Here is a 26,187-nt window from a genome sequence, read left to right as displayed (position 1 = left end):
GAGGCCGATGAGTTGGCAAAGGAGAGTGCAGCACTCGCTGAATCGACGGTAAACGTCCCAATCCCTTCGGGATATTAGACTCGCAAAGTGGCTCATATCTCTGCAGAGAGCAGGCTTAAGGCTCACGATGGGCATACTAACTGGATACTCCCTTCTGCGGTCGAATGCTTATAAATAAGGCCTCGTCAGTAACACTCGCCAAGTAAAAGCTCCAGCTATTGAGGCGACCAGGCCGCGAGATAGCAATTAAGCTAGGTCCTAGAAAACTTCTAGTTTTTGCCAAGAGGACAGAATTTTTCTGTAACGTAAGTCCTGGCACCTCATTGTGCTTCTTACGTTTGGTCGTCAAACAAATTCTGATAAAACTATGGACAAACTCAGTCTATGTGAATTCCTTATTGACCGGCCAGTTCAACCTAACCTAACATATACTGAGCAAGTTCATATTGCCTGAAGCAGGAGCAGTCTTTAAACCTGTACTTGAAAGCAAGTCCTTGGTAAGCGAAATTGATTAAGACTCAACATTTGTTCGATTCTATATATTGAACAATACGTATTGTTCTTTGGAGCACATAAAACGGTATATTTTCAAGAAGAGCTGGACTTTCTTAAGAGCCTGCAATGAGGCCATAAACAATTATAACCAGCTGCGCCGTTCTTCTTATTTCAAATGATTGCAGATACGTTTGCTACATTAATATAGTTTTTTTGAACTCTTTGTATTCTGGCCGAACGACTGCATCTTTAGCATATTTGCAAATGAAAGCAAATTTCAGCAGGCCTTTGGAAGGACATAGAAGACATGGTGAGTGAATGTAAAGTTAGTATCAAAGACATCATAACTGGACGCCTAAAGGAACATCATATCCGCATGATCATTCGTGAACGACACAGTGAAGCATTTTTTCATACTTAGGAAAGGATTGTTGGTACGACATCAATCAACCATAACTATTATTAATGTGGCTTTGTAGAAGGGCGGCACCTGAAGGGACATTAATTCTACGGATGGGTTTGAGATCGTCAGCAAATGGAAGCATTGGAGTTTTTAAAACAGAAGCGAATATCATTAATAAAAAACACAAACATGATGGCACCAAATGTTTCGACAAATGGCGAAACTTAATATCTTCGCTTTCGACGCACATGAGCCTATTCGTTAGATAGGATTCCAACCAAAGTAAAAAGACAGGGTGCTAGCTAATATAATCAAGCTTATATAAGAGGATATAGTGGAAGACTTTGTCGAAGGTCTAAGAGAAATCGGTGTATATGGCAGCAACTTGAGATCCGTCCTTAAATAAGGAGATACACAAATCAAAGAAGGAGGCCAAGTTAATGACAGTATAGCGTCCAGCAACAAAGAGATATTGATTGATTGGGTGCATTCAATGCATCACTACCAAAAAGAAAAACTAAAAATAAAAAACTTTTAAGCACCTCCCTTATACAAATGGACGAAAATCAGCGAAAAATGTTTCCTTATATAAAGACATATTCTTGCTAAACTTTGATTTTTAAATTTTGACATAGAAATTGCAAAAATAGTTATGCGAAGACTCTAATTTTTTAGCCTCTAGCTCATCGAGGAGTTACTTAAAACCCGGTTTCAAATTTCCAAATTATTATCTAATTTTTTCGATCCGCGCGCCACCTAACGCAATTTTTTCTCCTTTTGTTCCTTTGTCACGGTGTCTGAACCTGTCTCTGAGGTTTCATGTTTGTAGCTCAATGAGAAGTTACTTCAAAATCGATCTCAAAACGCCAAATTTCCAAATTCTTATCTAAATATTTCGATCCGTGTGCCACCTAACAGAGTTTTTTTCTCCTTTTCTTAAATTTTCTCGGCGTCTGGTCCTATCTGTGAAGTTTTCAGTTGTTGCTCAATGAGAACTCACATAAAAATCAATCCCAAAATTCCCTCCGTTCCGTTTGATTTTTCTAAATATCTCATCCCGTGCGCTCCCTAGCGAATCTTTTTGTATCGTGTCATCGGCTGTCATCGACCTCTAAATTAATTTTGAAATTTGAAGTCTCTAGCTCATCGAGAAGTTACTTAAAAGCTGGTTAGAAAATTTTCAAATTCTTATCTAACTATTTCGATACGTGAGCCACCTAACGTAGTATATATTATTTTCCTTTTGTTGCTTTGTCACGGTGTTCTAACCTATGTGTAAAGTTTCACGTTTGTAGCTCAATGAGAAGTTACTTAAAAACCGATTGCAAGATTTGTATGAAAAGCGGACAAACATTCAAACGACCTAATATAAAGGAAGTAATATAGAAATTTTTTTTTTATTTAATTTTTTTAATATAGAAATTCATTATAAGATGCATACCTCGAGCTCACACAATTTTTAAAAACGTTTCATATAAATTTAAAAAAAATATTTCCACTCACTTAATTAAGAAATGATTCAAAACACACTTTTCTTATCAGCCGATCGATGGCTTTTGTACACTCAAAAAAATAATAAAAATATATAATAAAAAAAAAAAAACAATACTAAAAAATCCGCAATGTTAGTCCACGCAGCTGACTTGAATCGAATCAGCTGTAAAATATTAGCTCCTATGCGTTCTAAATACTCCGCGCACCATACACTTCATATGAGAGCTGCCAGGGCGTATGAGTAACATTCGCTTTACATTCCGTGATGAGCTTAAAGCAGCAGCAAAAACAACAAAAACAAATGAAAACTTGATTAATGTGCTTTTTGATATCTTTGTTATTATTTTCTTTTCTTTCATTTACTTTTCACTTTTTATATCACATTTATAAAATATCCTGCAAAAACTAAAAACCACCCAGCCTAGCAAGTTTACGCGCTTACCATTTACAACAACACAACTTTGGCTGTGCACGAGTGAGCAACTAAATTGAAAATGAAGCAATAAAGTGCTTAGCGTTAATGATACACACACAATCTGCAAGAAAATTATAACAGCAACAGAAACAGCAGCAGGAGCGTACGGCAACAATAATAAAATCCGTAAACAATTTATTTACAATAATAAGAACAACTACATGCAGACCTTTTCGTAGTCAACATGTAACTAAAATGCCAAGTTTAAGCTCAAGCCACAAGTGCTCTTAATATATAATATATTCTTGGTTTTTGAGCTGGGAAATAACAAATTGATAATAATCTGTGCCATATGCATATACATTAGAGCGGGTCAAATTTTTTTTTCATCAGGAGTATAACAAAAACGTAATCTACAGATGATTCTAAGAAAAATTGTTGAAGACACCATAGCTTTGAAGTGCGATTTCGAGTCTACGACTTTTGCAAAATAGATATTTTGCCATATGAATGTAGGGGTTGGCCAAAAAATCTTCATAGCTTCTGATAGAATTATAGGAAAAATGTCATATTGAGCTTACTTTAAAGGTATTTTACGTACATTTCAGAATCTGTATTAATATCTATAGTGTTTTTGAATTTTAGTAGAGATATCCTTAAATTATGAGAAATTTGCCTGAAATGAACTTTTAACTACTATATTATACTTAACCTGCTGCCACTGGCCCTCCACATCAGATATACAGCGATCAGCACAGCCATCAGGCTGAGGGAGTCTAGATACTGGAAAGAAAAACGGTATGGACACAGTGACATCCTAGCAAGGCTCGCCGATGCGGATTCGACAGCAATTACCTCTCAAAAACACTGATCTTCGACAGAAATTACAAAGTGCAGATACCCTCTAGAACGGATTGGTCGGCCGACAAAGTTGGCAGGGAGGAGGTCACCTCACTCTACACTGACGGATCCAAAATGGACTGCGGCGTCGGCGCAGGTGTCTTCTCCAACCAACTAAACGTGGCAAACCCCATTCGTCTTCCAAACACAGCTAGCATCTTCCAAGCAGAGCTGCAAGGAGTAGCGAGGGCCTGTATCTTCCTGCTGCAGAACCGGATAGACGGTGAGGTAGTCATATACTCCGACAGTCAAGCGGCGCTCAAAGCGCTAGAAATACCGTACACATCCTCTAAAGCCGTCGATAACTGCAAGAGGGTGCTACGTGAAGCAGCTAACCAGGCAGCTATCACACTCAGCTGGGTACCCGGCCACAGGAACATTGACGGCAACGAAAAAGCGGATGAAAAAGCAAAGGCAGGAGCATCATTAAACATCACGGAAGCAGTCGCGGTGCATCGGCCACTCACATCAATTTAAAGAGACATTCTCACCTATCTTAGAAAAATAACAGTCCGCGATTGGTACTCTACGGACACCTGCAGAATCACCAAACTAATCTGGCCAGAGTACAACCAGAAAAGAACCGATGATCTACTAAATAGGTCTAGGAAGGAAATATACAGAATCACTGGCCGTTTGGCCCGCACGCGAGTAGAATGGGTATCCCCTACAATGAGAGTTGTAGGAGCTGTAGACAGGAGGGTGCCGAGGAATCGGTTACTTCCTTACTCTGCGAGGGCCCAGCCCTCGCGAATTTTCGGTCCAGAACTCTAGGTAACTATGTGTTTCCGGACTTACGGGCGGTGTCAAACTGCCGCATCAAGGACATCAGTAGGTTTATTGTTTTAACCAAGTGGTTTGAGTAAAACAATATGCAGGGTACATCAGCCAAAATATAATTGGTTACAAGTGAAAGTGCATCAAAATTGCGCCTAGAGCGCTACTTGGGCCCGGCTCCATAGCCGGGCAGCACAGCAACCAACCAACCAACTATATTATCATATTTAATAAATTTCTTATGGACAATTTTCACACAATTTTCAAATCCATCCATACAATTTGACCCGCTCTAATATACCTATATATGTATATGTATGAAGTATAAATATTGGTTTTAATAGCTAGTCAACTAGCCCTTAATAGCTAATCAACGCACACTCGCTATGGATTTTGTATTTAATCGGTTGCTGATTTTTCCATGAGAAATAGACTAAAGGAAATACTGATATAAACATGCTTACATAATCAAATATGGATAATTCCATAGCTAATTTAACCAAAAAACCAGAAATGACAAGAAAAATCTTCAACAGACATAAACATAGCCTATACGAAGAGCACTGGGATGCCTGCAGATGCAGCTTTAACAAATACAAAAGCTGCATTAGGAAGACAAAAAAGGAGCCATGGAAGCAATACCTGGTGACAATAAATAAGGCATAAAGGCTTCACAAAATACTATCTGATTCAAACGTAGCCCCAAGTAGCATACAGAATTCTAATGGCTCATGAAACGCCTCCAGTAAGTAAACCTTGAAGGTCTTGATGGAGACACAATTACCGGGATGCACGGCTGCGACGAGCATCACTATGCCAGGAAACCATGCTTATTCTAAGAAAACCGGGGCCACACAAACAGGATAAGATATCATCGGCTATGAAATCATTCGAACTGTTTAAATAGTCAGGAGCAGATGGAGTGGTACCAGCGATGGTATCTTTTCTTTAGGGCAGAATAAACGAGATTAGTCGCATACGCAGACGACTTAGTGATTCTGATCATATATAAATAAAAACTCCCACCTTTAACTTACTGAGGCTAAAGGGCACAACGAAAAATCTCCTGTCTGAAATCAAATATATTGGCATTATACTCAACTCAAAATTAAGCTAGAAAAGGAATTTTGAAGTGAGCTCTAAGAAAGCTCTGCCAGCATACTACAACTGCAAAAGGGCTTAAAGGGGGAGCTGGGGGCTGTCACAACATATAATATATGGCATGTACAATACAGTCAATCGACCTATAGCTTCGTAATGAGCTCTTGTCTGATGGAAGGCGCTAAACGAAAACTGCAATCAACATAGTTGGGAAGGTGAAAAGGCTATCACGCCTAGGATCGGCCGTAAAAGGGATCCTACGACTAAGAGAATCTAGCATGACAGCAATCATATCACGGCCAATTTTGACTTCCAGGTTAAGAATATAAGATATCATCGAAGAGAGTAATGGGAGGAGACTGTAGTAGGGGCACAGACGGTAAAAGGGAATTGGAGGTAGAATGTACTGCAAGTAAATCAATTGTAACGACTTCCTGACTCATTCAATGTCTTCCAGGTGGAGGTCTGTGCCATAGAGAGAGCAGCTATTCTGCTTCATGGTATTACAGTCCCAGACATCAATGTAACAACCATTTGAGATTAGGGCAGCGTACTTGATGTGGACCGACCGGAAGTTTTGCTAGGTCTCAAAGTCCTTATGACTATGTTTGGATAGAAAAGAAACTAGCTTCTTTCTCAAACTAAACAAATCTGCATGAGCGTACTTACGTGTGTAATTATAGCTAATTGGGCTAAAGCACGATGACGTATACCAACAAGGTCCCTCTGCAGAAGCTGTCAGTATGAGGAGAAGGAAGAGTCGATTCATCACTTTTTATGCTGATGTCCAGGACTATAATCAAGACGACTCAGAATTCTGAGTGCACGGTTTGGTCGACAGTCTGGCAGAGGTTGGATCATTCACTCTTACTTATGCCCATCAGAGAAAGAAAGTTCTAGGAAGTAATATGGTTGAACGAATGTGCCGCCATCCGTCACCAACTGAGGGCACTCACAATGGGCAAAAATTTCTCCGAATGGAAGTGTCTCAAATTCCCACGCACGCCCTCTTGACCTAACCAGAAAACTATTTTCTGTTATGTTACGAAAAATTAATATAAATTAAAAAACACGAGCCGTACCGCATCTTGCGGAACCAATCTAAAAGTCTCTTATCAAATATCAACAGAAGTCAGCTGTTCTATCAATCAATTAAAACTTGCAGCAGCTTGCCCTGTCATCTGGCGTATGAAGCAACTGCCGGTAATGCAGTGCAAATATTCACAATAGTGGCATAGTACAAATAGATTTCTTTGTGTGCTCACAATCGTTTATTTTTAGCAAGTTATTTTAATAAAATATAGCTAAACAAAAGCACTGCGACCAAAATTGCTCAAAGCTCGCTAATAGCCCGAATCTCCGTCTTTACAACCAAAACTTTATTTATAGATTTGGATTCCAAATAAGAGCGAAAAAGGGACCCGTACATAAAAACAGTAATTAGAAATAATATATATGATGATAGCAATTTCATCCATAGTTTACACTGAAAGAAATGGTGCTAGTAAAATCCACAAATCGGTTATGTTGTTCTTGACTTAACGGAGATTCGGTGAAATTGATCGAATTACGCTTAATTCGACCAAGTTCTTTGTCAAACGAACAAATTAGTTTAGTCATTTCAACAGAAAAGAAATTGTCGCTCTTAAGTTAACAAAATTCTGTAAAATTTACAGATTCCTGCTCAATCTAACTGATTTTTCTGTTAACACAACTGATCTCCCTGGTCATTTCAACAGCGATCAACAGTCAATACATGAGCAAATTTCAACGAGAATTTTACGCTCACTGCGCTCTTTACTTTGTACTTATGACGATGGTGCCACTTGTTTAAAAAAAAATACCAAAATAAGAAAACCACCAATTCGAAAAAACACACAAAATGGGAAAACAACAAATAACTAGTTTTTCAGTTATCAATACAAAACGAAGAACCCTTTTTTGAATTTACTGTGCAAAAAATTATGAGTTACCGGGACACCTATTTATCGGGTACAATTTTGCAACTTCTCGTCCAAGCGAAATGACAACATAAAAGTTTGAGTTGTATTGGAATCGTTTCAACTTAAAGTGTTACGAAAATTAAACTTGCAGAATTACATGTAAAGTTACTCCAGTGGTGAATTACCTTCTAGCGATTTGATTCTTTACTTTTCTATAACTTACAAATTCTCTATTTAATTCAAACATTTATACAAGTTTTGTTCGAAACAATCAAGTGTGGCAACTACATGCGAGAGAAGAAATTGAGAATGAGCTGAGCTGCAACTGAAAGAATTGAGAATCAATTTTGTGACTACTATTTTCATTTCTATTTGCAAAGCGAAGTTCAAAACTATAAATTAAATAAATTATAAAATATAAAATTTGGCGAATGTGCGTTTAATAAAACAAAATAATGAAGTGTATAATGTTTAATGCGTGCCAGCATATTTGATGTAAGCCCAATTGACGTTCGGTTAGTAAGTGCCACCGCAGTGTGATGGTAGCGTGCTCCGCCTGCCACACCGTATGCCCTGGGTTCGCACCCCGGGCAAAGCAACATCAAAATTTTAGAAATAAGGGTTTTCCATTAGAAGACAATTTTTTTAAGCGGGGTCGCCCCTCGGCAGTTTTTGGCAAGCGCTCCGAGTGTATTTCTACCATGAAAAGCTCTCGATGAAAACTCATCTGCCTCGCAGATGTAGGCCGGTCCGGCCAATTTGTAGGGAAAATCAAGAGGAGCACGACGCAAATTGGAAGAGAAGCTGTGGTACAAAGCTGTCGCAACAACTTTTTTTTTTGTTCATTTGACTACTAAAACGGTCAATTACGAATCAACGATTTGTGCGCAGTTGATTCAACATCTTGTTGCGATGGATAAAAATTAACAGAAATTTCGGTTGAATTGACCCGTATTTCGGTTGATTTTACCAGTCTTTTTATTTCAGTTTAGGGAACCCAAAAGCTACAGAGTCTCAATTTTTAAAAGTAAGAAATTAGAAAAAAAAAGATAAAAGTTTATTTTCGATTCTATGCCTTATTTAGAAAATCAAGTTTTTAAAAAAGGGGTATCTTCCTTAAAAATAAGTATTAAATTTCAAATTGAATAGAATTATCAAAAAGTTAAAAATTCAAAAGTTTACAGCCGTTTTCTCAAGAAAATTTTGAAGTTAATTTGATTTTTGACTTTTCTTTTTGGAAATAGTAATTTTTAAGACTTATTTGTCGGTTTCAAACCTTTTTTGTGAACAAAAGTTTTGTTTATAGGGTAAAGAACGGGCCTTGGTGAAATATTACAAAAAAAAAAAATGCAACATTAAAGGTTGAGAAGCAGAGTTTTTCAATTTAATCAAAATTCTCTAATCGGGGTCACCCGTCGTCAGTGGTGGCAAACGCCCCGGTTGTATCGCTGCCATGAAGAGCTTCTCGAAGAAAATTCGTTTGCCTTGCAGATGACGTTCGGAGTCGGCGTAATGGTAGGCCCCTCCCGCTAATTCGCAGGAAAATTGCAGAAAGCTCGGCTTAAACTCCTCGGAGGTAAATCGTGCAAAGTATTTATACAATTTTATTTTAGGCAGATTAGAGAGAATCACACATAAACCAGAATTCTTGAGAGTTTTTTGGGATTAAAAAATAAAACATAAATTGTTTGCCATAGTCGAAATTTTTGTGGAATGACCCTTGTACATGAGCATTTATGTATATATAATCCTCAACGATATGGTAGCATCTTTGTGTAAGTTTTTTTTAGTAGCCACTAATCTTTTTGAGTCTGTTCCTACTGCTGATAAGCACCGACGTTCACCTTATATGACCCGACTGGAACCGCCGCCCGCGCAGTGAAAAAAAATTGAAAACATCAACAACAAATAAGTAATAAAAAAATAATTAAAGCAACAATAAAAGCAATGTGAAAATACCTAGACGATAGCGCCAGAATAAAACGGTAAATATAAAACCATTTCAAAATAATCACATGAAATCGAATATTATATATCCAGCTGCAGATTTCATGGTTCAAAGAAATGTATTTAAAAAGGTGGAGTGTGAAGTCACTATATGGGGCTCATATGCAAACTTCTTCAATACACTTGTAATATTTTTATTAATTTTTTTTTAATGTATGTGGGAATCAAATAATGTTCGTATAAGAAAGTTTATATTCGATTTCCTGTAATCTTATCAATGTTCCTGTATAAAAGAGGACTTTTTAACTCGCACTCAAATTATGAGTTAGTGGTCTTAAATTTATTTTTTGCAAATACCATTTCAAGTACGATATGCATGTTCGAAATTAAGAAAAAAAAATTTGAATTAAGTATTTCGGCAGTTTTTCGAAATTTTCGATACCGAATAAAAGCAATAAGTTTAATATAATTATGTAGCTTGGAGCTTTATATGAATACATAAAACACCCTAGGTGGGATAAATTTTCGAAATAGGAAATCGAATCGATATTTTTGATTTCTAAAAAGTGATGCATGGAAAACTTTCAAAGTTTAAATAATTTATTATTTCGAACATTAGAGTGATATACGTCCAAAAATTCTCACGACATCTCTGTGATTTATGTAAATGTAAATTGGTGGTAATCAGGTTTCGAAAATTAAAACAAAAAAAAAACCATATTATTTTCGTAATTTTTACATAAAAATTTATAATAATTATATGTTTTATTAATAGATTTTATAAATTTATTTTCGAAATCAAATATTTGAACATGACAATATTCGAAATCGAAAATTGAACAAAAAACTAAACTTTCCGTTGCATATTTAAGTATAATACTTTCTACGGGTTTCGAAATTTTAATTTTCTAAAAAGTTAACTATTTCGAACATTAGAATGGTATATGTGTAAGAGTTCTCATGACTGTAATATATTGTAACGAATTTACTAGCAAATCCTCTTCTTTGCAATCCTCTGCTAAGTTCGAATCACTAAACTGTTGAATAAATAACTCCAATATGTAATAATGCAAAATGGCCTTTATTAAAGTACTTCACAATAACACTCAAACTGTGCAACGAATAGCTTGCTTAATAACCAAACTGATTGATAGCTCAAATGAACTCTACTATTCAAAATAATACTGCTCTTGCTCGCTAGATAGCGTCTTAGCCGAAACTGCTTGACAACTCAAATCAAACTGAATTCCAGCGCCTCTACAATTGCCGCCTTTTATACTCTTTGATTTCAACCTTCGCATCTTCTAGGCGCTTCCAGAATCTACTAGTCCAGCAGCTCTCAAACTTCTCAGCTGTAACTACAATTGCACAATTTTATAGTTTTTCTCATTGCATACCTATAGGAGTATCTCAGATATATGCATGTGTTTGTGCATTGACTCTCCGCTGCTCGTATACGTACATGGTACATATGTGTAGACGCAATTATTGTTTCGTTTATGTAGATACATAATGATTGATCTATGGATGTGAATTCACGTCACTGCTTAGCATCGGCTTAGAGATAGCAGCACCCCTTAGTTTTGTTAATATTCGTAACACTGCCCTCCACCTAAGTCTGATCGTCCCGATCAGAAAAATCTCCCGATCTAAACGCCGCTAGCATCTCCAAATGTACCACTCTTCTACTCCGTGGTTTCCCAATGCTTTGCATGCGGTAGATGGTATCACTGATCTTCTTCACAACTTGGTACGGGCCTTCCCAACTGCACCGAAATTTGGCTGGAACATCTTTCCGCCGGTGAGGGTTGTTTAACAGTACCAAATCTCCCTCCAAGAAACCTTCCGAATTTTTGTTCTCATTGTACCTGAGTTTCATCTTACTACTCATTATTCTTGATCGTTCCCTCGCACTCTGTTGTTTGGCCAATGAACTTCGCAGAGCTTGCACTTGACGGATTGACTTTGCATCATCATTATCGTCTGGACGTTTCACAACAGTAGTGCGCGCTGGCTTGAAACCAGCCTTGCATTCTTTCTGAAAAATTCTTTCAGTCGTTTTAGTGCGTCCATTAGGGTTTGTCGATGCCGGTCTTTTTCTCGCAGGTACTTTTAATTTCGCTTTATTTGGCCCATTCGATCCACCAACCTTTTCTTTTGACTTTCGTGGCCTTTGTCGAGTCTTCTCCACCATTACTCGATTACTACTGAACCCTTTCTCCAACTTGAAGTGGTATATCCTGGTTCTCATAACGCATCACCTTTCTCTGCATATCGATCTTGATGTCATGGTCAACCAAGAAGTCCACTCCCAATATGACTTCTTCAACGATCTTCGCCACAACGAATTTGTGTAGAACCGTGACCTTTCCAATCAAGACTTCACATACCACTTCTCCCTGGACTTGGTTATACTCGCCAGTGACCGTACGCAACCTTGCTCCAGGTAATGACTTTATTCTCCTGTAGACCAAATCAGATCGAATCAAGGAATGAGATGCGCCCGTATCTACAGTCAGTACATGTTCTTTGCCATCCACATTCCCTCTGACGGTAAGACTGCCCGATTTTCTACTAATTTGCAACACAGATATAACAGGGCATTCAATAGCTGGATCTAGCTCTCGATCTCTACCTCTTACTCGCTCTTGCTCATCTCCTCCAGCTTTGCGTTTACGGCTACCCACATTGTTGGAACTATTAGGACCAAGATCGCAATGGCGTGCAATGTGACCGGACTTCCCGCATTTGAAGCATTTGATAACTTTTTCACTCCGCTTTTGTGATCCTTTCAGCGCCTCCAATATTGCGTCTACACACTCTGGCCTTTCTACCTCCACACGGCGTGCTTTGTAAACTGACTTACACAGAAGCGATGCTGTTTCCTGAATCAGAGCATGGGATACCGTTTCTGCAAATGTTGGCTTTGGGTTTGCGTATGTGGCTCGCTTCGTTTCGACGTCCCGTATGCCATTTATAAAACTCTAGATTTTTACCCTCTCGGTGTACTCCACGGTTGCGTCCGCATTTGCCAAATGTGCCAACCTTTCAACATCCGAGGCAAACTCCTGCAAAGTCTCATTCGCTCCTTGGTGATGGTTTTGCAACTCAATTTGGAATATCTGTTTTCTATGCTCGCTTCGGTAACGTCTCTCTAAAGCGCTCATCAATGTTTCGTAGTTGTTCCGCTCGTACTATGGGATGGTCTGTAAGATTTCCGCAGCTGGTCCTTTTAAAGCTACGAACAATGCAGCAACTTTATCTTCAGCATTCCAGTTGTTAACTGTTGCGGTCTTCTCAAATTGTAGCTTAAAGACCTGGAAAGGAACAGAACCGTCAAAGGATGGTGTTTTTACCTTTGGATTACTCGTTGAAACTGCTGGACGATTTAGTTGCAACTGCTCGATACGTCCTCTCAAAGCATCCACCTCGGCGTCGATTTTTTCTGCAACCTGTAAAATTTTTGTATCTTGCGCCTCCAACTTCGAGGAAATACGTCCTTCTTGCTCTTCCAGTTGAGCAGAGATCTGCGATGATATCTGTGCTGAAATTTGCGCCGACATTTCGGATATACGCGTTTCTTGTGCTTCTATCTTCGATGTTATTTCTGACGACATTTCTGCAATATGTGACTTCTGTTCTTCCAGTTGAGATGACATGTTGGTGGATATTTGTGATCACATTTCTGTTACACGTGACTCCTGTGCTTCCATCTTGGATGTTAAACGTGTCTCCTGCGATTCCAGCTGAGATACCACTGTCGATGTTTGAGCAGTTATTGCAGCCAATATCATGTTCAAGTCTGTGCTTGTAACTGTCTGCGATGTTTCGTTTTTCTCTTCAATTTTTGTTGTCTCCTCGCCATCAAGATGAAAGACATACTCTTCCACATCAATTTCTTCTGCTTCCATTGCCTCTCGTAGCCGTGCCTGAAGTTCGAGTTTAACGCCGCTTGTATTCAATCCACGACTCTCCAACTCCTTCTTTAGTTGCTGGATCTTCAATTCACTGAACTTTGCCATGTCCTTGTTGTCCTCTGGAATTTATTCAACAATTCCTCTTCTGACACCAATTGTAACGAATTTACTAGCAAATCACTAAACTGTTGAATAAATAACTCCAATATGTAATAATGCAAAATGGCCTTTATTAAAGTACTTCACAATAACACTCAAACTGTGCAACGAATAGCTTGCTTAATAAGCAAACTGATTGATAGCTCAAATGAAACTCTACTATTCAAAATAATACTCCTCTTGCTCGCTAGATAGCGTCTTAGTCAAAACTGCTTGACAACTCAAATCAAACTGAATTCCAGCGCCTCTACAATTGCCGCCTTTTATACTCTTTGATTTCAACCTTCGCATTTTCTAGGCGCTTCCAGAATCTACTAGTCCAGCAGCTCTCAAACTTCTCAGCTGTAACTACAATTGCACAATTTTATAGTTTTTCTCATTGCATACTTATAGGAGTATCTCAGATATATGCATGTGTTTGTGCTTTGACTCTCCGCTGCTCGTATACGTACATGGTACATATTTGTAGACGCAATTATTGTTTCGTTTATGTAGATACATAATGATTGATCTATGGATGTGAATTCACGTCACTGCTTAGCATCGGCTTAGAGATAGCAGCACCCCTTAGTTTTGCTAATATTCGTAACGATATGTACACGTCATCTATACAGCTATTTTCGAAATAAGCTATGACGTTTGATGAGCTTAATCAAGTTTCGAAAATTAAAAAAAACCATGTACTTTCTCTTACATATCAAATATTGTATTTTCGGTTATTTTCGAAATTTTGTGAACGAAATTTATAATAATTATATATTCGAAATCGGAAATTGAACAAAAAACTAAACTTTCCGTTACAAATTTAAGTATAATACTTTCCACGATTTTCGAAATTTTAATTTTATAAAAAATAAATTATTTCGAGCATTAGAATGGTATATGTCTAAGAGTTCTCATGACTGTAATATATGTGCACGTCATCTACACAGCTATTTTGGAAAAAATCTATGACGTTTGATGAGCTTAATCAAGTTTCGAAAATTAAAAAAAAAAAACATTTACTTTATCTTACATATCAAGTATGGTATTTTCGGTTATTTTCGAAATTTTGTGAATGAAATTTATAATAATTATATATTTTATCAATAACTAAACAAATTTTAGTATAATACTTTCTACGATTTTCGAAATTTTAAATTTCTAAAAAATTAATTATCTCGAACGCTTGTTTGGTATACGTCTAAAAGCTTTCATTAGTGTGATTTTCGAAATAATCTAAGGCGTTTGATGAGCTTAATCAAGTTTCGAAAATTCAAAAAAAAAAACATGTACATTCTCTTGCATACCAAGTATGGTATTTTCGATTATTTTCGAAATTTTGTGAACGAAATTTATAATAATTATATATTTTATTAATAGATTTTATAAATTTTCGAAAGCAAATATTTCAACATGGCAATATTCGAAATCGAAAATTGAACAAAAAACTAAACTTTTCAATACATATTTAAGTACAATACTTTCTACGATTTTCGAAATTTAAATTTTCTAAAAAAATAGATTATTTCGAACGAATGTTGTTGTTGTGTTTTTCACAGTGAAACCGTGACGTCATCGTGTTTTCGAAGTTGGCGTTGTGATTTTGCGAATTTAATTTTGGAAAATGGATGATAACTGTATTTACCTGCTTCAGTTAATGATACAAATCTCAAATCATTGTTATTTTTTGAAATTTTCAATATCGAAAATATGGGCGTGGCAGTTTTTCGAAAATAATTTTTTTTTCTCTTTTTGGTATATGTACATATGCACATATTTGTTGCGGTATCATATTTCTTATCAGCATTTTTATTCATAAAAGTCTGTAACGAAGTTAGGGGCAAATTATGTATAACGCAACGGGTAATTTTTTCTCGCGGCAACCAAAATTATTATAATATAACAGCATTCATTCACTTCAGTGAGTGACTGTCAACCTGAATGCCTTTATGCAATTTTTGGTGTTGTATATTGGTGACTGTGAAGGTGAGTAAATGCGATATGAAGTGTCACGGTGTCGAAACATAATCTGACCCTTTATCTCTGTTGTGCTACAATTCACTGTTAAGTCCTAGCACCACTGGGTATACAATTTTTTTAGTCTTATTAGCTGAAAAAATGGTGTTTTTGTATCAATATAAAATGTTTTTTTTTTTACTTTTCCCTACATTGTTTGTGTTTATTTACAAAATAATTGCTCAAAGTTCGATTTCATAGCACGACTCACAGATTTGGTATGGCATGCTCATATTAGAATAATATTGCGTTTATATATTTGTATGTATATTAATACATAGATACATACATATGTATGTATGTGCATCTAATTTAGCAAGATTAAATAAGTTGATCATCCCCGAAAAATCATAGAAAAAAAAACAAGAAACAAATTGTAATCAACAAAATCAATGTAAATAAATAAATATACAATTCAAAATAAAAATCGCAACGCAACATGACCACGAAAATTATATGTAATAATAGCCGTGAAATTTTGACTGCAACAACAATTCCAATTCAAATATCAACATTTTGCCCGAAGAAGAAGAGGAGCTATGCTGGCCGTTTGGTAAGACCAAATTATTATTATCAATAATAAATAATTTTAGCAGCATCGTCCGTCGTATCAGTGGACATTGCACCATCATTGCAGTGGCACACTTATTTCTATGTGTTTGAATGTATATACATTGGGGTGGGTCGATTTGTATGGACGGAAGTTAACCGATATCGCGCCATAGATTTTTCGATAGGATTTGGGCTCAAGAAAAAAAGTTCCACTACGCATACCCAAAAAAATAATTTTCGGGCCTGCGAAATTTCGTTTTTTTTTTACTTTTTTTCGACTTTGATTTTTAAGGTTTTTTTCATATGTATACCCTGTCCGTCCCAAAAATGTCCGCTTAAAACGTTGGCGATAACAGTTTTTTGAAAAAACTAAACCAGAAATAAATCTAAAATTCCACTTAATAAATTTATATATATTTTTAATTTATATCTTTCACTGAAAAATTTTTACTTGTATTATTTTTATAACCGCGGATGCTGGCACAAATTTAACAATACTAAATAAAATTACTAATTCCAATTTTAATTTATTTATAAAACTGATTATTGAGAATGAAATTTTAAATATTTATTATTAAAATAAATAATAATTCAAAAAAAATTTACATATAAAATAAATTTATAATAAAAAAAAATAAGCCAAAATAAAACTATATTTAAATATAATATTTAAAAAAAAATTATGAAAATGATTAATAATTTTCAAATTTAAACAACGAAAATGATTAATTTAAAATTGTAAGTCCGTAAAAATATTTTTTTTTTCAAAAACTGTTATCGACAAGGTTTTTGGGTCGGACAGAGTATATATGAAAATTTTTCAATCAAATGAAAATTTTTTTAGTAGGTCATGAAAGAAACCTTAAAAATCAAAGTCGAAAAAAGTAAAAAAAATGAAATTTTGCAGGCTCGAAAATTATTTTTTTGGGTATGCGTAGTGGAATTTTTTTTCCGCGATATCAGTTAACTTTCGTCCATACAAATCGACCCACCCTAATATACATACTATGTGTACAAACAGATTTACTTATACATATGCATATATGGATGCTTGTAAAAGATTTAAACGGAAAGTCTTATTATGGGCTGTGATTTTTGTAGTATGATCAATAAGCAAAAAAGTGATTTCCCTGTTTTTCAAAGTATCCTCCAAAACATTTCGAAGTTCGCTATTTATTATAAATAAATAAAATAAATGTAAGGCGCGATAACCTCCGAAGTGATTTTTTAATTTTTCCTACAAATTGGCGGGACCTTGTCCTTGTTTTTATGCCGACTCCGAACGGCATCTGCGAGGCAGATGAGTTTTCACTGAGAGCTTTTCATGGCAGAAATACACTCGGAGTGCTTGCCAAACACTTCCGAGGGCAACCCCGCTTAGAAAAATTTTCTTCTAATTGAATAACCTTATTTCTAAAATTGTGATGTTGCTTTGTCCGGGGTGTGAATCCAGGGCATTCGGTGTGGTAGGCGGGGCCGCTACCATCACACCACGGTGGCCGCCAATTATTTATTATACCTTTCATCAAAATGAAATGGTATATGAAGTTTGTTACGAATCTCAAAATTGTAAGTCCTTAAAGGAGAATAGGTAGACCCAGCAATAAGTATACCGAAATGTTCAGGATGAAGAGCTGTGTTGATTTAGCCATGTCCGTCTGTTTATTTGTATGCAAACTAGTCCCTCAATTTTTGAGATATGTTGATAAAATTTGGTGAGCGGGTATATTTAGGTGTCCGATTAGACATTTGTCAGAACCGGCCGGATCGGACCACTATAGCATATATCCACCATACAACCGATTTTTCAGAAAAGTCGATTTTTGTCAGATCTTCCTATGATACACGACAAGAAATGGCTTGCTGCGTTATACATAACTAGCTTATGCCCGTGGGTTTTATTCCACGTTTCTATAAAAAAATGCAGGCTACTCGTAACTGGCCATGGGTAAAACATGAGTTGGTAAGATTGACATCTGCAACAGCTAATGACTGCTAATGGACGGCCATAACCGTTTATATGGTTAAGCGCCAATTAAGTAAGTAAGTAAGTAATGACTGTTGTTGTATGATATATTCATATTTGTAACAGGATTCCCCTCACGTAGGTGAGGTTGACAATTGAGTTGCAGAAGCTCTGAAGCTATAAAGTTTGTATTGCGCTCATCAATCCCTTGATTCGCAGCTAATGATTGTCCTTGAGCTTCATTGCATAGGAAATTTGAGGCATTTAAAATTGAAAAGACAAATCTATCGATATCAATGGAATCCTTGGTTGTAAACTTTTTTGTTTTCGAAATTTTCCGATAAAATGAATTGCTTAAATGACATTCGTAAAAGTTTTGTGATGAAAAGCCTTGTCCTTCCTACTACATAAGCGTGGAGAATCGAAATAATGAAGCATAAATATTATGATATTATTTCTGATGGCTCAAAAGAGCTAATAAACTCAATCAGATATGCACAGCTTGGGACTCTTCCGCGACTGTGTTAATAGAGTGATAAGTTGTCTTGGTTCTTGTGATATTAACATTGTCATTTTAAGGTGCCTAAAATGCCTTTTCTCAAAGCCATTTATAGTTTGTAAAGATAGATTCAATATTTGGAAGAAACATTAGCTATTAAAGCTTCAGGTGATGTCATAATTTCTAAAATACTTGCAGGAAAAGAAATCAAATCTGTTAGTAAAGAAATAGGAATTTTTCCATAATTAATTTCAAGAAGTTGGTTAGCAAAAGCTGTTGCTGAAGTTTTTCCGCCAAAATGCCCTCTCATATTTCTAAATAGAGTAAATTTTTGTACGTAAAGCCGTCTATAGACGAAAAAGCACGCATTTACTTCAACTGCGGCTGTTCCAGTAAGTAAAAGGAAAGCACCACCTTTGTGATGATCATTACACCTTAAATTCTTAAAGATTCGTTCTAAAATTTGCAGCGACTGTTTATGAGTCATGGTGCACACATCGCACACCCTCACTTTGGCCTGACCGTTTGCTTATGTTGCACATCGGTGTATCAGATGTTTGCAGACAGTGGTCATTTAAATGCGGAGTTGTACATCCACTACACAGAGGGTATCCGCGGTATCTGAGAAAGCAACTGCCATAGTGATTTCTCTTTTTGCTCTTACATCACTTAATATCAAATTAAACAGAGATGTTTTTTTCCGGTTCCACCAGGCGTCTCCAAAAAGACTAACCCTAAAGATAACATAAAAGAATACTAAAGGAATAACAGCCAAACCCAACTCTGCAATCAAACTTTACGTGTTGAAATAAGCTAAGTTTTTAAGGCAGCCATAGTTCTGAAAGTCCCATTTGTGTTGTTTTTTTTTCAATTCCATATATTACTGGTGCTGTTAGGACTTAACGTCATATAGCTCCTTACCAATTTTCATTATTCCATTTGTATGAGAGGTGCCACGCCCCTTTGTCCCTCACCGCACATTTTCTTGGTGGTGTTAAGGATTGACCTCATATAACTCCTTACTGAATTTCAATGTTCTAGCATGAATACCTTCAGAGTTATGCAGTATCAAAGATTCCATTTGTATGGCAGGTGCCACACCTCTTTTATATATCGAAATTATTTTTAGTCTATGACCATCGCTGGAAGGTTTCAAGTGGGTTGTACAAATTTGGTTGTGATCGGTTGATCCGTTTAGGACGAAACCCGATCTATACCTACATACATACATAATTTAAATTTTATATATATAGATAGATAGATAGAAGATGTGGGTAGACTGAAGTTAATAACAAATTTTAACGGCGGTAGATTAATAAACATCCAAAAGGAATAACAGCCAAACAACTCTGTAGTCAAACTTTAGCTGTTATAATAATCTAAGTTTGTGCGGCAGCCATAGTTCTGAAAAATCCCATTTGTAGGGAAGGTGCCACGCACTCTTTTCCCCAATTCCACATTTTACTGGAGGTGTTAGGACTTAACCTCATATAGCTCCTTACCAATTTTCATTATCCTACCATTACTACATCAAGAGATATGCAGTATGATAAATCCATTTATATGGAGGTACCACGCCCCCTTCACCCCCAACTCTCATTTTTTCTTGGGGTGTTAGGGATTGACCTCATATAACTCCTTACTGAATTTCAATGTTCTAGAATGAATACCTTCAGAGTTATGTAGTGCCAAATATTCATTTTGCATGTGAGGTGCTACGCCCCTTTTATATATCGACATTATTTTTTTAGCCTATGACCATTCTTGGAAGGTTTCTAGTGGGTTGTGCAAATTTGGTTGTGATCGGTCGATACGTTTAGGACGCAACTATATCTACATACATACACACATACATGCATACATAATTTGAATTTTATATATATAAATAGATAGATAGATAGATGAGCCCCTAAGTTTGTTTAAAAAATTGGAAGCTGGGTCTGCCAAAAGGCAGATTTTCGAAAAACTAAATGCGATGAACTACACAGCTACACAAAATTAAAAAAAAAGTTGCCGGATCTGGTTTTTTATAGTTTTAGCTCATAAAAATATTAAACAATTCTTTTCGTAATTTAAGAATATCCTTACAGAGAAAATTCAGGTGCGTTTCGATAACATATCATTTAGAGCGGTACTATTTGCGCATATAATTTGATACAAGGCGAATAAATACCAGGTGGTGGCAAAGCGAATTCAACCAATTCGCCGTGCAGAAGAACGTCAAGTCTAAAGAAAATTTTAATTTACTTCGATTAACTGACATATTAAAGTCCAATGCGCTGTATGGAAAATAATCAAGAAGAAGCAATCAGCTGTTGGGATAACAACACCTGGTACTGAATTCGCCTTGGTTTGATACCATACTCCAGGAGGCAAATCAAACAATTGTGCTCACTCTTATGAGTTTGAAAAACTTTCGTGATACAAAATTAAGTTAATTAAAACTCTTTATATCTTAGTACACAAGCATATACATATACATAATAATTTTTGATTGTATATCCTGCTAATATATGCACCTATGTTTGAAGTTTGTTTTCTCCTTCGTTTCCCCGCTTTTGTTTATATACGAATCGCGAATTAAATTCAATTGGCTCTTTTGATAGTTTGCCTTTTAAGGCCGCGATTTTTTTTTTCACTTAAAAATTTGTAACTTTACTTATCGATTCCGTTATTGAGTTATGTGCCACTAATAAACGTTGCGCGCTTAAAGACAGCTCACGTCAAAATGCAACCACAAAATGCGAAATGTAATCACATATTCAAAGCTGAGAAGGAATACTTAACAATAAAGTCAAAATGAAGTTGTGTGCGAAAGGCAGCAGCAGCAGTAACAAAAAACAAAAATAATAATATGTAATTGCAAAAAATCTACGTACAATATATACATACACTCGTGGGCACAATAATAGCAGTACAATGCACAGCACATGTCTTTGTTGTGGACAAAGCTTTTTGTTTTTCTAAAAGATGGTCATATAAGTAAAAACGTAATTTTTCAGTTTTTTCGAAGTTTCCCTGCAAAAAATAAAAATGAAATTTCGAAGTTCAAAATTGGAACCTTCATAGTATGCTTTTTATTAGTTATTGTGTTAAAAATAATAAAACAAAATATAGACATTCTCGAACTACTTGTCTTATTTGAATGGAATACATTTTCTTCTTTTAAAGTTGAAATGACAGGCAGCGAAAAATTCAGAAATATATTACTGTGAGTTTTTTTCGAAGAACTAAAAAAGGTCAATGGGTGTTTTTTGTCCAGAATGTGTTAAAATGGGGGAAAATAGCAAATAAGGAAATGAAAAAAAGGTATCTGAAACTTTTTTACGAAAGTTACGAAAAGTAAAATTTCGAAAATCGAAAAATTATATTACTACTTTTTCGATATCGAAAATAACAAATACATTTTTTTTAATAATGAAATATTACCGCTCTTTTTTTCATATAAAAACCTCTTACACTTTTTTGATATCGAAAGCTAAAAATACTATTTGAACTAAAACACCTGTATTTCCGAAAGTTCTTCAATTTCGAAATCTCTAAACATATCGAAATAAAGCATTTCGAGTTAAAAAAAAAACATTGTTGTCTAAAAATTTCTTTAATTTCGAAAAATTATATTACTACTTTTTCGATATCGAAAATAACAAATAAAATTTTTTTTAATAATGAAATATTACCGCTCTTTTTTCCATATAAAAAGCTCTTACACTTTTTCGATATCGAAAGCTAAAAATACTATTTGAACTAAAACGTCTGTATTTCCGAAAGTTTTTCAATTTCGAAATCTCTAAACATATCGAAATAAAGCATCTCGAGTTTAAAAAAAAAACATTGTTGTCTAAAAATTTCATTAATTTCTAAAAATTATATTACTACTTTTTCGATATGCAAAATAAAAAATACAATTTTTTTAATCTTGAAATATTACCGCTCTCTTTTTTCCAAATAAAAACCTCTTCCACTTTTTCGATATTGAAAGCTAAAAATACGATTTGAGCTAAACACTTGTACTCTCAAAATGTTTTTCAATTTCGGAATCTCTACCCATATCGAATTAAAGGATCACTGAAATTTAATATTTCGAGTTTTTAACAAACAACAATTTTTTTTCGAAAACAAAAAAATTGTTGTCTAAAAATGTCTTTCATTTCGAAAAATTATATTACTCCTTTTTCGATATCGAAAATGAAAAATTAATCCTTAAATATTACCGCTCTCTTCCATATCGAAACCTCTGACAGCTTCCTCTTCAAGTTTGAAAGCTTGAAAAAATGAAGAAACACATATAAAATTAAATTCATTCCCTTCAATATAGCTGTGCGCCGGGACTCAGCAAAGGCTGACATTGGATGCCTTATAGACGCACGTGGAATTCTTATGCCTCTAGGGCGGCCTGGCTGTCGACATAGATCATTGCCTTGATGTCAGGGTTCGTACTATCCCGAAGCAGTCTGGCTGCTCTCTTATGGCATAGACCTCCGCCTGGAAGACACTGCATGAGTCAGGTAGTCGAGTGATTTACTAGTTCCAGTTCCCTTTTCCATTTTCGAGCAGCCTGTGTAGATTGTAATGCCCCTACCAATGCCTGGGCCTTCCTCACATTGTCCTTCGTTCTGAAGCTAAAAGTCAAAAACCACGGTGATATGGTCGGTGTTGGACATTAGGGCGGTTGTCATTTCATCTAGTATAGTGTGTGCCTGTATTCGGTTGATTTTCATACGATGGATTCTCTTAGTCGTAGACCCCCTTTCGGTGTTCAATCCCCGCACGAACATTTGAGGCATCAAGTCAAAAATTACGTTTAATCTTTCCTGAGGTGCGCTGCTCACTTCGCCTGACAAAGCCAGATAAGCTAGCTTTTGCACTTGCCTAACCCTATGTTGATTGCTCTTTTCATTTAGCGCCTTGGTATCGATCGAATGACTGTGTTGTACTTGCCATAGATGAAATGCGGCGACAGTTCTTATTTCCTCCTGAAGGTGCTTTTGGAGATGTAGTAGCCTGCCAGAGCTTTCTTTGATCTCATCTCAAGGGTTTTTCCAGTTAGTATTGATTCGAGTATAATGTCAAGATATTTGGGTTCAGACCAGAGATCTATCGTTGTGCCCTTGAGTACCTGTAAGTTAAAGGAGGGGATTATTGTTTTTCTTGTGAACTGGAAAACCTTCGTTTCTGTTGGGCTTACCCACAGCCCGTTTTGCCCTACCCATCTCGAAATGCCCGCAAAGTGTCATATCCATAACTTGGCTAGTCGGTGACAAGAATTTGCTTGTAATCAGAATCACTAATTCGTCGGCGTATGCGTTTCGCCCTGAAGATTTCTAGAATTTCACTAACTATCAGTATCCAAAAAATGCGGTAACAGGCCGCCATGAGGTGTGCATCTGGTAGCTACTTTACAAACTGAGTCAGCTCCTAAAGTTGTGCTGACGACCCTACTCTGGAAGATAGAATCGATCCATGCAACTATAGAGTCGTGGGTTTCATGCCATATATGTGCTCTGCAGATGTCCTTCATTAGAACCTCAAGATGTGTTCTTTGTAGTTCAATGATTTCTCGATGATATTAACTACCTTGTTATTCGCCTTTTTGGGTTGCATGCTGAACTGCGTCATTGGCTGCCGTTTTGAAAAGATGCCATGTAGATGTGTAATCAATTTGACGCAAGTAACACTAAACATCGCCGGTATAGCTCCAACCGGTTCCGCCGATTTGAACGATTCGAATGATTAGACATCCCATAGCATCTTTTCCTGGTCTACGATGTTTGTGACCTGGGTTTCCGGAGAATTAACGCGACTTCATCCCGGCGTGCATCCCGGAGGGTATATCTCCATAAAGACCGGCAAATTTTCCTGACTGGGGACAGTTCATGAGCCAACTTACTCGTACTTCATTGTGCTACTTGGGGCTACGTCGTTTGACCCAGATAGCTTTTGTATTTGTTAAAGCTTGATCTGTAGTCATCCCAATCCTCTTCGAGTCGGCTATGTTTAGCTTTGATGAAGAGTTACAAAAGAAAATGTAACTGATAAAATGCGTTAATGATTTATACTGCTATATTTGCGCACACAGGTGTATTTATATATATTTTTTAAATTTGTTAGCATGTAAGTATATACATATGTACACATATACATGTATATACATTTACATTTATTTTACAAGCTAAAAGGATATCATCATTAATGTAGAAACCGTAAGTCACCTGTGGCGCAAACAATTGTCTTCAATTGAAAGAAATGGAAAAGTAAGCGAAAGTTTTGCTTTTATCATATTTTTATTGTTCTTATTGTTGTTGCTCTGGCGTTTTTCGCATTTGCAACAATAGATTTCAATAAGACAACAATAACAATAGTAAAAGAACAAAACAATTTTAATGTTGTTTGGGTGGCTAAAAGCGAAAAGCTGCGCATTTGTTGATTTCATCAGTAGAATTCATATACATACACATTCTTATATGCATACATACAAACATAGACTATCTGTCTACATGTGCATTTACATTACTTCATTGCGTACTTCGAGTTTTCACAGCTGAGCTGCTACCATTCAGGACAATGAAGAACTAATGAGCGCAATTTGGTGTAGGCATTGATCAATTTAGAATAGCAGAAGTATATGTGCTTGTTTTAAATTCAAGAGGTAACAGATTCGAATCTCGCAATCTATATGTATATGTATATTAGGGTGGGTCGATTTGTATGGACGAAAGTTAACCGATATCGCGCCATCAATTTTTCGATAGGTCAGGAAAAAAAGTTCCACTGCGCATACCCAAAAAAATTATTCACGAGCTGCGAAATTTCATTTCTTTTACTTTTTTTCGACTTTGATTTTTAAGGTTTTTTTCATGACCTACTAAAAAAAATTTCATATGTATTTTGTTTTTTTTTTTTCAAAAACTGTTGTCGCCAACGGATTTAGCGGGAATTTTCGGGTTGGACAGGGTATACATGAAAATTTTACAATCAAATGAAAATTTTTTAGTAGGGCATGAAAAAAACCTTAATTTCAATGTCGAAAAAAGTCAAAAAAATTAAATTTCTCAGGCTCGAAAATTATTTTTTTGGGTATGCGTAGTGTAACTTTTTTTCCCTGGGCCCAAATCCTATCGAAAAATCGATGGCGCGATATCGGTTAATACATCGACCCAGTCTAATGTACATATGTATATGCATAAATGACTTTCTGTGCATTAGTCTTGCTAAACCTCAACAACGGTCCTACTGAGGTCATAATTTTTTTTTTGGGTCGTTGAATATGGTTTAAGGATATTTTGGAAACAGTTTTTTTTTAGAAAAGTAGCAGTGCCACGCCCCCTATTAGGAAAAATTCAAATTCCATTTATCTCCACAATTATTTTGAGAAGTTATCCAAAATGTATTATAGAAAATCTATAAATGGGTGGGGGTGTAGTAGAAGTGGCCGTGAGAGTGGGAGTGAGAATGGAAGTGAGAGTGTAAGTAAGAGCGAGGGTGAAAGTGATAGTGGGAGTGGTAGTCGGTGTGGGAGTAGTAGTTGGGTTGGTATGGAGATATATAGACAAAGGGATGAACAAGAAAAAGAGAGTAAGTTTTAATGAGTTATATATATTGTAACCAATTTAGGGAAAGT

The 26,187-nt window shown here is 36.0% G+C and overlaps 1 protein-coding gene across 3 annotated transcripts in view; it reads right to left on the bottom strand.

Moving 5' to 3' along the window:
• AkhR (Adipokinetic hormone receptor) overlaps window positions 1–21,302 on the bottom strand; it is a 39,910-nt gene extending 18,608 nt beyond the window's left edge. Inside the window, exon 1 of one of the 3 annotated variants that reach the window (XM_067764924.1) lies at window positions 21,086–21,302. The gene's annotated coding sequence lies outside the window, so the exon portion shown is untranslated. Of the gene's footprint in view, window positions 1–2,339; window positions 2,686–2,834; window positions 3,038–21,085 lie in introns of those variants that run through there. The other 2 variants (XM_067764923.1, XM_067764925.1) reach the window with 2 other exon arrangements.
• Between the last annotated feature and the right edge of the window lie 4,885 nt (window positions 21,303–26,187).

Source organism: Eurosta solidaginis, chromosome 2, assembly GCF_040869045.1.
Source record: "Eurosta solidaginis isolate ZX-2024a chromosome 2, ASM4086904v1, whole genome shotgun sequence".
NCBI lineage: Eukaryota > Metazoa > Arthropoda > Insecta > Diptera > Tephritidae > Eurosta > Eurosta solidaginis.
The sequence above is the reverse complement of the archived record's forward strand: the minus strand, read 5'-3'. Positions and strand labels throughout refer to the sequence as shown.